Genomic DNA, 10029 nt, shown 5'->3' with positions numbered 1-10029 from the left:
TATAAGTTGAAAACGTCCCTCATGCCCAACATGTTACAAAAGGGATAAAATATCTAAATATTTTATAAAAGTATAGAAGCTGTATGATTGTATCAATTGCATCAGTTTTAAGCTTATTGAAATCCTTTTTTATAAATTTCATAAAATCATTTATGTTTGGCTTGTATTCCCCCCTGAAAACATTAAAAACTCGGAAAAATGTAGGGGTATGAACTCACGTGTAGTAAGCGTTTCGGATGAAGGTTCACGTAAGGATGAGTAGTTCCACGAATGAATTCCTGAGACACAAACGAGTTCTAAATGACATATAATGGCACATAGACACGTAATTAGTGTTTAAAAGCAACTAACATGCAATGAAACACCCATAGGGACTAGGAAACACTTGGACTAAGTGTTAGAATCACATGTGATTGATCAAATGGGGTTTTAAGGCCATAATATGGAGTGTACGACCAGGGGTGTACAACCATGGAGTGTACGGTCGTACACACTTCAGAAATAATGACATTTGGGTCTTTATTCATATGGATTTAAAGGTTATAGAGTTCTAATGGGTAACAAGTGTCTAGGAAGTGTTATAGGTTCAAAGTTATCACCCTAATAAGGGTGTACGATCGTACACTCTTGATGATCATGAGTTTTATGGTGTTTCAAGGTCCTATCTAGCATCAAGGAAGTGTTCTTGGTCCCATGTTTAGTTATAATTCAAGTTTAAGGCCAACAATGAGCATCAAAGAGGGTTTACGGCCCTTTGAGGTGTGTACGGCCGTACAAGGGTCTACGGTCGTACACCTTCATGTTCTTGTGAAGAAGGTCGATGTTCAGATGAATAACAAGTGTTTCTAGAAGATAACAAGCATAGAAATCAGTTACTCACGATTTTGGAAGTTGGATGAGGGTTTATGGCCACCAAGAACTAGTGTGTGTTCTTGGTAAAAGATGAAGATCTAACCAAAGATGAAATACATGGAATGAGAACATAGATTCATCACTAGTTAAAGCAATGTAACAACAAACTAAGGTAGGAAACACTTAAATCTTTGGGGATTTAGGTGAGAAACTTGATGAAGCTAGAGAGAGAAAGAACCAGATTTCTTGACTTGAAGGTGTGAAAAGTGTTGAATGATGGCTAAGTATCTCTTATATAGGTGGAGGGTACGACCATGAGGGGGTGTACGGCCGTACACTCCTCTTGAAGGAGTGTTTGGCCCGAAATGCAATGTTATGACTTAGAATAACTCATTCCTAACTCAAACCTTGATGGTACTAGGCTTAGAACACTTAGACAGACTCTAAACATTGCTAAAAGATAACGGAAATGAGCCTAACTTTGATTGATTTGAATGGTTGTACAAGATAGAAATTTCGGGTTGTCACAGCTTTTTAAAAACATAATTGTTATGTACTTAGTTGTTAAAGTATTTAATTGATAAGTAATTAATGATTAAGTTAATGAATTTATGATATATATGATTTGTTTTGGAAAATACTTAATAAAAAATTGTTATTGACTTGTTAACGGCTCAAAAAATAAAAAATATAATACAAATGTCTAAAGAAAAATGTTATAATATAATAGAAAATTATTATAATATAATACAATAAACAATATAATATAATATATAAAGTAATAAAAAATATAATATGATTTCAAAATAAAAAATAAAATATAGTAATATATATATATATATATATATATATATATATATATATATATATATATATATATATATATATATAGGAATATGATCAAATGAGAACACCAAAAAGGTTGAGAACGCGAGAACAAAGTATATTTATTTGTGATTCCATGTATTTATTTGTGGAGAAATGAATAATTTTTATGCCTTTATTTTCAATTGAAGAGAAAAATCATATTCATATTGATTGTGCGTAAAAATTTATCATTTTTCCACAAATAAATATATGAAATCACAAATGAATATATATATATATATATATATATATATATATATATATATATATATATATATATATATATATATATATATATATATACTCCATTTTGAAACAACTATTCTTTTTTATTTAAAAGTATTTTTCTCTAGTTAAAATCAAGTTGAGTTTTTAAAGAACATTCAAGCAAAGATCTTTCTTTATATACAATTATAAATGTATATAGTACAACCAGCAACATAAAATCATAAACCAAAGTAGGAAACATCTAAAGAAAATTCCAAATCAAAAAATTGTTTTGTTATTCCATTTTCAAACTTGATGAAACACCGCCCATCTTCAAGCGATGCATATTCTATTATATTTTGGAAAAAGAATCAAAATAACTAAATCAACCCTTATTGTCTATATAAAGCTCCCGTTGTATTTAATTTTCAATCAATTTGATATTTTTGAAACAACAAAGTAATATATTCTTAAATTATCGCATATGTCTTGATGGAGACTTGTCTCGTGACCTCTTAATTGAGAAAGTAACTCTTTAATTGTTTTAGAGTGTAACAATAATAATAATAATAATAATAATAATAATAATAATAATAATAAATACCGGACAGATACTTTGGTCTTATATTAAAAGGTTATCACATATTTTGTATAAAAATCAACACCGTTATCCTAGCTTTAACAAAAAAAAAAAAAAAAAAAAAAAAAAAAAAAAAAAAAAAAAAAAGATATAACTAGTTTGGGATTTATTTCAATAGAGAAATAGTATTTTGAATATGTTGCTTTTATGTCAATGTTATTATTGGTCGACACTATAGTTTGAATATGTTGCTTTTATATATGTCAAACGTACCTCGTAAAGTATTAATTATTGTATTTGTATATTTGTATATGCAATATTTAAGATATGTCATAAAGGACGTACCAGTTCTTGCCAAATTTAACATACGCCCATTTAAGAAATAGTGGTATAGAGTTGCAAATGATAAACATTTTGGACGTGAACCATGCTTAACATTTTCTTATCAATTATTCAATTAAGGCTATGGGGTAGAGGAACAGTACATCCCTTCAAAACAAACACTAACAAAAAGAGTCCAAAAATGATAACAAGCAGTGGTGGCTGAGGTGGTGGTGGAAGCAGGAGATGGTATCCAACGCCGGAGCAGGTAATGTTATTAGAAGGAATGCGCTCTAAAAACACCAACGGCCACTCAGATACAGCAAATCACAGCAAGGCTATCGACTTATGGCAAAATACAAGGCAAAAATGTCTTCTGTTGCATGGGTTCAAAATCACAAAGCTCGTGACCGACAAAAGCTTCGAAAGAAACTCATGTCAATGTACCTTCCAATTCTTGATAATTGTTGATGCATCTTCAACTTCACCAACCTGTACCCATATTACAAATATAATACACTATATTAGGAATATCTAAGTGGAATTAGTATATGCTTGAAATGATATTGAAAAAGAATTAATACAAATACATATTCATATACCTAAACCTTCACACACCTTTTTTAAAAGATAATCATGTCTAGGAAACCTTGAAAATTTGGCGACCTTACAGCCAAGTTAAAAGATCAAAACATGACTAATAATTTAATGGACAACTTAAATTTCATTTTTAAGTAATTTAAACAAAAGGAGTTGAAAATTTACTTGGTGATATTGCTGGTACATGCATGCATGGCCATGAGGTTCTTTTGAAGCTTTTCTCGTTCACGAGCTTTGTGATTTTGAAGCCAACAGAAAACATTTTTGCCTCGTATTTTGCTATAAATTGATAGCCTTGGTGTGATTTGTTGTATCTGAGTGGCCTTTGTAGTTTTCAGAGCGCATTCTTTCTAACAACATCACCTGCTCCGGCATTGGACACCATCTGCTGCTTCCACCATCGTCCACTGCTTGTTGTCCCGGTCGCAGGCACCGGTGTAATTTTTCACACTCTTATGTTTTCTTTCCGGACTCTTTTTGTTGGTGTTTGTTTTGTGGAAAGTTGTGGATTGAAGGGGTATTTATAGAAAGGTGAACGAGCTGGATGACGTGGTGAATGAGTGAATTGATGACATAATGAATTAATGATCCTACGTTGTTTGTATATCTACATTTTCACACAAAGGAACATGATATTTAGCAGGTCATTATATATATATATATATATATATATATATATATATATATATATATATATATATATATATATATATATATATATATATATATATATATATATATATGATGGTTCAAATGAGAAAAAAAAAATTGAGAATGAGGACATTATTCTCAGTCACATATTTATTTTGCTACAAAACATTTAGACGTACCGACGGAAATTAGTAACGGATACACATGTCTTTCCAACCAAACATGTATCCTTAAACTATGTTATCTGAGTAAATTACATGAATGGTCCCTATGGTTTGGGGTAATTTGCATGTTTAGTCTTTAACTTATTTTTTTAACTCAGAAGGTCCTTACTGTTTGTTTTTGTTACACGTTTGGTCCCTATTGTTTGCTTTTGTTACACGTTTGGTCCCTATCTTACCTAAAAAGACTATTATTTAAATAAGGAAAAATGGTGGGGTAGGTAAGATAAGGTGAAGGAGGTGGGATTGGGGGTGTGTTAATTTAAATAAATCAAAAAATCAAAGGCAAAATAATATTTTTAGGTAAGTCAGGGACCAAGCGAGTAACAAAAACAAACAATATCAACCTTCCGAGTTAAAAAAATAAGTTAGGGACCAAACGCGCAAATTACCCTAAACCATAGGGACTATTCATGTAATTTACTCTATATACAAAACATTTTTTTGTTTTTATTTTTATTTTTAGAAAGCTATTTTTATCCAAAAATGATTTTAAATATATCAAAATTCATAATTTTTTATTCTCTATAAATAGACATCCATATTGATATAGTTTTAAGATAAAATAAAAAAAAATATTTTTTTTAGAGTTTCAGCTCTCGTTATTCATAAGTAAATAAATATATATCAGATTTTTATTACAGTACATTCGTTATTCACTCATGAATAAAACGTATGATTAACTTTTTTTATAGTTTAAGTATTAGACACTAGAACGTATAAGGGCTATGGATGTAGAATGGTTTCAGAGGATTTTGGGGTTGAGGGATGAGAGAATAAAAACAAATAACTGCTATTTATACAAATTTATGGGAGGCACCAGGGGCGGACCTAGGAGTGGTCCACGGTGGCACCGGCAACCCCTAACTTTTCCGGCCGCAATGGAAAATTTTATTTTTATACTACCGTGCAACCCTTAACTTTCCTGTGCAACCCTATTGTAAAATCTTGCGTCCGCCGCTAGGAGGCGCGCCTCACCCTAGGGTAACATCGAACCAGCCCCACGCTGCCACGTTTCGCTTGTCTGTTGGTCCACGCCTCACCTTATAGAAGCGCGTGTTGCGCAAAATGCTGATTTTCAAAATTCTGTAACTTATTCATACAAACTTCGTTTGCAGCGTTCTTTATATCCACATATAGATATTGACTAGTACTACAACTTTTATTAAGACTCCGTCGGCTAATTCTCAATTTATTTTTAATTTATTACTTATAGAAGGCTTAGACTGTTAAACTTCGTTTAAAGATCATCTCTTTCGTACGACCTCCGTTCTCAATTGTCTTTATATCGATGAGATATTTTAATCTCATTTAGATTGTTTTGCCTAACAATCAAACAAACTTAATTTTGGTTTCTATGTCGCACACTGCTATGGTGAAACTTTGAAAAATCATAACTTCCTCATACAAAGTCAAATTTGGATGTTCTCTATATGCATGCTCTTCCTTTTACGATTACTATGACTTTCGTCAAGACTATTTATTCTAAATAGTCCTCTATAAAAAAGTCTATCTACGTAGCTGATCGTTTATACCATAAGACGAAAATGAGGTATTATAACTAACGTTTAAACATTGACATTGTTGATGAAGCTCAAGAACAAAAATTCCAAATTCTTAGTAAATGTGTGTTGTTTAACACCTGTTTTGTTGACAAAGTGGCAATGGAAGAAATCGGTGTCCTTGACGGTGTATGTCAATTATTTAGCAATATTGGTTGGAAAGGACTCTTAAAGTGGGAGGATGTGGGCTATAAGCACATAATTCTCGAATTTCTAATCTCTATCATTATTCATGAGAATGAAATGTGATTTCGTTTCTTCAACAAACCATGTACTCGTATGATGCGCCAAATTTCCAATATGATACGCTTTCCCACTCATGGTACTTTCACCCCCACTCACTTCTACCCCACTCGAGTACATTACAACCGAATTTTGGAGAACCATAACTGGTGATAGATCTTATGAGTTTAGTAATGTCAAAGCATCTAAAATTATGCACCTTACCCTAAGGGTCGCCCATCGGTTACTTTCATGTATCATGTCTTCCCGCCTAAACACCAGTGGAGACAACCAACAAGAGCTCTTCCTATTATTGTGTATGATTCCCCCTCATACTACCTGCCCCAATATTGATTTTTATCTGTGTCATTAGTTGTGACAAGTATCCAATTTTATAGTAGGAAGTATCTATTTTAGCTCTATTATCACAACTATGAGCCACCACAAATACCTTCACCTTCCTCCTCTTGAAGGGTTTCACGAGTTAAAAGGATCTCGATACCTTGACATGTCTCAAATGGTTAAAATGTAGAGAACTCAATTCTTCTACTAACAGAGAGGTACCTACAACTCCCCTTGAAGCCCCCGCTTCAATCCATCCTTTTCCCGACCATTACCATGAGTATCTCGCTTGCTTCTCTACAATAGAAACTAAGCTTGTTGTTGTTCATGTCGATGATCTGCACATTGAAAGTGAACTTGTTGACCAGTGAGCCATGATTCGCATCATGTATGCTTACAAACATGAGATGAGTCACTCCTTTTCATCTGTTCATGACTCTTTGGGATGACAAGACATTCTGCCTCCCCCTCCACGTTAGTAGTTGTATCTCATACTCTCCTCTACAGATATCGAGGACGATGCTAAATCTTATATGAAAAGTGAAAGAGTTTTTAGCACAAAAATATGGAATGAGTGAAACACAATTTTTTATTTTTATTTTTCATCTTGAATTTCCTAAACCACACAATCTTTTAAATAAACAGTTAAAGCCGGTAAGTGAGTCGCATACCTTAAATTGCAACATGCTAGTGTTTATCAATTATCAAAAGCAATCCATACACACACTATCATGAATCCCAAAGCTTCCTGTGTAAAATGAAAAGTGAAAGAGTTTTTAGCACAAAAGCTTAACTTTTGGTATATGTTAGCCTTTGGAACTCGTAAGCGGTCCTATGTTTCGTGATTGCTCAACTATTATCAAATTCTAAATTAAAGGAAAACATAAAAATATAGGAAAATTTTAGTGACTCGAACTTTCCAACGCTTTAAAAGGTCTTTTTTCTGCCTATTTCCTTTTAAGTGCCCTACTTGGTGAAATAAGTTTTCATCCAAAACTATGAGTCCTTGCATGTTGACATCTGCCCCCCCCCCCCCCCCCCGAAAAATACCTTAGAAGTATCTCATAGTTATGAGTCGTGAGATGTCCCAATGGTAGAAAAAGGAAAGGACAAAAATATAAAGAATTAGGCCGAACAAATAACTTAAACATGTAGATATGTATTATTCCCTCAAAATTGTACTCCTCTGTGTATGCCAAAATAGCGCCCTCTTTGTGAACACCATCTTGGTATGTCGCGTCAATCCGACATTTAAGCATGAGTATATTTTTGGATACTTGAAAGTGTGCCCTTCCGAACAGAACTTCAAATGAGTTGTGCAGGGACAAAATATAAAGGAGTTACGAAAAAAAAAGTCGATCAAAATTTAAAAAAAAATGAAAAAAGTGTCAAAAAGAGAAAAAAAAGAAAAAAGAAAAAAAGTCAATAAGTAGACAATTTCACATCAGCATGTGTTGCATAAATAAATAAATTTAGGAAAACTGATTGGTTGTCAAAAGATTCCCTTAGACTTGGACATGAACAAAAGACATCGGGACTGATTGTTGATAACTTAGAGAAATGTAGGTGGTGTGAGGCAAGTAACCAATCTGGGTAAATACTAGGAAATCCTTAAAAAATAAATTTTAGAAAAAGATTGTTGTAATCTGGCAAAACAGTTGTGTTCAGTCACTACTACAATTTGTAAAAATAAAAATTCTTTAGGCATGTTTTTATGACATATCTTCTATATGGAAATGGGATCGCCTCTCGTTCCATTTGCTAACTGGATACCGGTAACCTTGAAGAAATGTTTTTAACTCTTGATTTTGTTTTTGGTTGTGTTAAGGAACAACTAATCTCAATCTCGAAATGCATAATTTTGTGATAAGGCTAAGTTGATTCAAGGTATGTGGCATGTTTTCATATTCCTAGCTGTTTGGCATAAACGAGGTTATTAAATTGAATAGGATCACTTTTATTTTATGTTGATTATTGTATTGTTTCTAAAAATTATAAGCATTTCCTGTGCATATTTTTAGTGTAAATTTTTATTACATACATGCACTCTTAGTATCTTTTAGGCTATTTCGGTTCTTTTTCTCTCAATTCCCTCATAGCCACTTATTATCCTTTTTAGGTTTCTATTCATCTTGTTCATTCTTGAGAACAAGAAATGTTTAAGTTTGGGGAGATTTGTTAGGAGTATTTTTTATGCATACTTTTCCATACTTTCTACATTCATTTCATGCATTTATTTCATACATTGCATATCATTTTGTGAAAAACATATTTTAATGGAACACAATCTACTTTGGGGTATTTTGGTTGTATTTGTAGGTTTGGAGCGATTACGGGTCGATTTTGGATGCTAAAGGAAGACCAAGTGATGATTTTGGGCATTGAAGTTGAAGTTGGAAATTGCAAGACAACAACTCCAAATGGTCGTGCTGAGTTTGTAAAGGGATACCACATGGTCATGCCAAGGCAGATTCTAAAGGCTTTTTATGGACCATGCGGTTGTGTTGTTTTTAGCCTATCTAGTAACATGGTTGTGTTGATGCGAAAGCTGCTTGTAACTACCTCCTTCAAACACGATTTTTGGGTCACTCTGACCACACACTTCATATTGGGGACGATTTTGGGAGAACTTATTTGGAAGAATTCATCTATTTCATGCAAAGAGCATTAATTTATTTTGATTGTAAGTTTGATTTTACATTTGTTTCTTAGATTACTTGAAGATTTAGTCATTATTGTTAATTATTATATTTGTATAGTATAGGGTCCTTTATGTTTATTGTTTATACTCTTGTATTATTTAAAGCAATGGAATACATGTAAAACCCTTACGAGTATTTTTACTAATTAACATGGTATCAAGCTAGGTTTTAATTCTCATGATCGTTCCTCTTTCCGGCCATCAAAGCAATATTTTTTCCTATCGCCGCTATCTATTACACAACGACTTCTTGATATTGCCTCATTGTGATTGTTTGTCTCCTACTGTTATCGTCACGCACCACATGATGCCTTACTATCGACCTGTTGTTTTCACTTGTTACCAGATCTTCATCTTGGAGAAGTAAGATCAGCCTGTGTTTTGCTCTCCTTCTGTTTTTCCTCTCACAACTTCAACATCAAGATTTTTTACCTGCTTGTCAGGCTATAATACTCCTGCTTCAGGTACATATCTTGATTACTGTTACGTTCTCTTTTATTTCATTTGTTTCATTTGTTTTCTGGATCTATGAGTACCATACCCGCTGGATCATCTTCTACCACTCCGACTGCCAATCAACTTGTCCATGCAGTCATTAACATTTATAATCAGTTTAGCTTCAATTTGCTTGTTGATGGGTCAAAATACAAACTATGGCGTCACATTTTTCTTGATATTTGTAAAGTTGCCAAAGTTAGTGGCCATATTATTGGCAAATCCAAGCCAAATGGTGCAGAAGATGAAGATTGGGAAGCTCTTGATTCGCGGGTGAAGTCATGGATATACTCAACGTGTGATCCCAATCTACTTCAAATAATTTTGAGTGACAATTGTACGACAAAAGACATGTCGGACAAAATTGCAGATTTTTTTTAAATAATAAGATGTCGTGTATGCTTCAAC

At 32.9% G+C, this 10029-nt stretch overlaps 1 long non-coding RNA gene across 1 annotated transcript; it reads right to left on the bottom strand.

The window, feature by feature from the left end:
- Positions 1-2880: 2880 nt before the first annotated feature.
- LOC145051701 (uncharacterized) lies at positions 2881-3906 on the bottom strand. Its single transcript, XR_013683773.1, has 2 exons — positions 3593-3906; positions 2881-3319 (listed from the first exon to the last, which is right to left on the bottom strand). It is a non-coding gene; the product is annotated as an uncharacterized LOC145051701 (long non-coding RNA).
- Between the last annotated feature and the right edge of the window lie 6123 nt (positions 3907-10029).

Source organism: Lactuca serriola, chromosome 5, assembly GCF_051521515.1.
Source record: "Lactuca serriola cultivar US96UC23 chromosome 5, Lser_US96UC23_V15, whole genome shotgun sequence".
Classification (NCBI taxonomy): domain Eukaryota; kingdom Viridiplantae; phylum Streptophyta; class Magnoliopsida; order Asterales; family Asteraceae; genus Lactuca; species Lactuca serriola.
Note: the sequence above shows the minus strand (reverse complement) of the source record. Positions and strands in the feature narration are given on the sequence as shown.